The sequence below is a fragment of the Lepisma saccharinum genome, chromosome 1 (assembly GCF_977018435.1).
Source record: "Lepisma saccharinum chromosome 1, izLepSacc3.1, whole genome shotgun sequence".
NCBI lineage: Eukaryota > Metazoa > Arthropoda > Insecta > Zygentoma > Lepismatidae > Lepisma > Lepisma saccharinum.
The window spans coordinates 48,669,598-48,673,016 of record NC_139229.1 but is presented as its reverse complement, the minus strand read 5'-3'; positions in this window follow the sequence as shown (position 1 = coordinate 48,673,016).

The following is a 3,419-nucleotide window of genomic DNA, read 5'->3' as shown; positions in this document are numbered from 1 at the left end:
CATAATGAAGGTCTCACACCTTTCAAATTATTAAACTAAATAAAATATTTGACAAACAGTCTGATTCTACTCTTTCTGGATGGTGTAATAATAGTCAATTCTCTTGCTTTGTGATCAGTTTCTAGGGTTGCATTCCCTGAGGAGGCACATATTTTGGTGTATCCAACAAACTGTAGGCACAGTTCCATTTAACCTCTGACCACAGAAGAGGGCGTGGGGGAAGGGTGGAGATATTATATGGCTACCATTTTTTAAAACCATACACCAAGATTATGGTAGTTATTTGCTTATGACATTTTTCTACATCTCTAGGTTAATCATACAGATGAGATTAATGATGATTAGCTGATATACATGCTTGGTCAGACATACGTGTAGCATTTCTTGTGTAAGCAAGCTTTTGTTCTCAATTTTGTATTTTTTTCTTTTGTGTATGTTTCATTCTTTTTTTAATGTGTCTAGAATGTAGTATGTATCCATTGGGCAGGGACGTCCTTATGGGGGCACTGACCCCCCCCCCAAAAAAAAACATTCATGTAGCCCCAGCAAACTGTTCTACATTTCCTGAAAATTTTACTTTGATGACAAATATTGCAAAATAGTTTTTTCGGTAAATTTTGCTCTCAGTTTGAAACACTGTTCTTGAATTTACATAGCACAAACCCCAAGCAATACATTTCTTTCTCATTTTCCTGCTTGGTTCTTTAACATAAACAGATGTATTGGCAGGAGATGCTGTTAATGATTTCATGGTCCGCCCCTTTCAGGGAATTCTGAAACCTTTTGAAAATTCACTTTCCCTTCCTGCATAGCAGGGGCCTAAGCCAGGTCACCTCCTCCTACAAACATCTTTCTGCTTCTTCTCTTCATCTGGCGCTAGACTGACAACATGTCCGCCGTGCCAAAATGGCACAAACAGGAAGATTTAGCTGCAGGTGGATAGGACTTTCTGGGTTAATTATTTTGTGGTTCAAGAAGGACATCCGCATGCTCTTCAAATTGCAAGAGACAAAATTCTACTCTTTGTCCCTTTTCTATTGTGGTGATGAATAACAGAGATGCTAACTGGCGGTTCCTTCAGGTTTGCACCTGCAATGGAGGGAAAGGCCATTAATAAGTCTTTGTAATGTACCGACTTCATATCGTTCCTTGCTAACTTCCACTCATTTTCAAGAATCCTCTGCCTCTTTTTGCCATACTCTATTGATTTGGTGGACAATTGACGACTGTCAGTTAATTTGAAGTACAGTTAACTTTCATGGTAAGTTTCTATAAATGCGAGAAGGTAGGATCAAGGAGTGTTTGTGATCTTGTTTTCATACATTTCGAGTGAAATTTCGAGCTTGTCTCCTTCTCGAAAAAATAATGTAGCAGGATCAACTGATCGTCAAATGTCTTACACATTGATGTTCTAGAAGGGCATCCGGCTACCACACAGGAGCCTGGGTTTGACTCCCAGGGCGGTTGATCTCACATGTGATGAAGAATAAGTCATGTTTCCTATAAGGAAGAAAACGTGGTATGTAGTACAATTTTTACAGTAGTCTGCATGCTCTTGAAATATTAAAAATTATGCATATCTTTCTGACTTTCCGTGATTTTTCTTTATTTAGCCTGCACCCGCAAATGCGGATGCTGCGGCTGCTGCTTATATGGCAGACTAGACATACAAATATAATTAATTCCAAGTTATGTAGTGAATAATAGTTGCTTACATAATAATATCATGAGATATGGAGGAGCAAATTACTTATCAAGCATTTTCTGTAATTTGTCTATTCTAGGGGGAGCGAAAATTTTCTACCCATGAGTGGTGCACTCGGTTCCTGAAAATTCAAGATGGCATTTTTTAATTTTCATATCTATTTAGCCCAAACCTTGGACCTCTGGTTTCATAGCACGTTATACTCATGCATCGTAAGTGGAATTCTTTGCAAGAAAAACTGTAAAAGTAGGGTGAAAGAATGCAGCATTGTAGGGTGCATAACCAGCCATTTTTAGGTCCTCTAAAAACTAACAATTAATCAGTAAAATTAATTTTGAGGGACATGGCCTGTGAAGTGTTTTTCCATTCGATGACGCATGGTTATCACATCGAGTTCCATCTAGTTTTGAGAGCGGAATTCGCTTCCATATTGCTTTCAAGTACGTAGCTCACCAATTGTCCTCACGATAATTTTTGTAGTTCCTACCAGTGATGGAACCTTGAACCTGTCGTACCAAAGACGAGAATGCAATCATTTGAGCACGTGGGAATATTGTTATTTCCATTGCCATCATATATTCAGTTTTGCACACATAAAGAGGATTGTTTTTAAGGAATTAGATGTGTCTGTAAAATTTCTTATATGTCGTCATCATTCTCCAATGTGTACAATCCGATGCCACAAAAGATTCGGCCTGCTCCATAGAACTGTGGTTAACACGGTCGCCTTGCACTAAAGGGTGCCAGATTCAATTACTTATGTGCAGCACTCCCATGTAGAAAAGTGGTTAGCACTCACTCCCGCCCTTGGTGTGAGCGGTCCCAGGTTCGATTCCCGGTGGGAACACCCAAAATGTCGGCATTGACCCAGCATCGTGAGGACAATTGGGAAGCTACTTGAAAAGAATAAGTAGCAGAGAATGGGACCCAGCAGCAATGCCAAGAATAATTATATAGAGTGGTGAGGGGCTGCGGAATAACATTTAGGGGTTGCGATGTTGGATATATGAAAAAAATAACATGAAATATGCATGCAACCTTTGGTCAGTACCAATCAACTTTTAGTACGCATCTATGATAATGTGCCAATAAAATTGGAGATTTGATTTGATTTTATTTTTGTTATCGTGCGAGAAATAATGGAAGATAACAATTCAAATGTTGTTTCCAGTGCATTAAAATATTACAAACAATTAAAAATTACACTTTAAAAACACAATGAAGCTATAATTGTGGGTAACTAAATTTGGCAGAAGAGTGTACTGAAATTAAAATGCAAATTTTAAAATAAAAACTAAGAGAAATAACACCATTTAGTTTTGAAAAATAATAACACCAAAAAATCGAGGTCCCTACCTACAGGCAATATCCAAAACCACAAATAGACCTTTGAAATAAATAATTCCTAACAACAATGCTGACGATAGAAAGAGAACGGCCACTGATCTCATAGAAGCTGCCGTCAATACTGGAAAGTAAATGCAGCTTCTCTCAATGCTTGCCTGTTGTATACAATAACAGCAGTGTGACTTCAATACAATCGCCGCTCAATATGACATAATATGATAGTGCAAGAATTAGTGCTTTCGGTTGAAAATAGGTTTTGAAAAAGAGGTACTGAAGGTAGTGCGGAAGAAAATTAAGGGGTGCCGTCCTTAATAGGACCCGATGCACCTACCACACATCAGCCAATGTCAAAGCTGCCCTGGTAGGC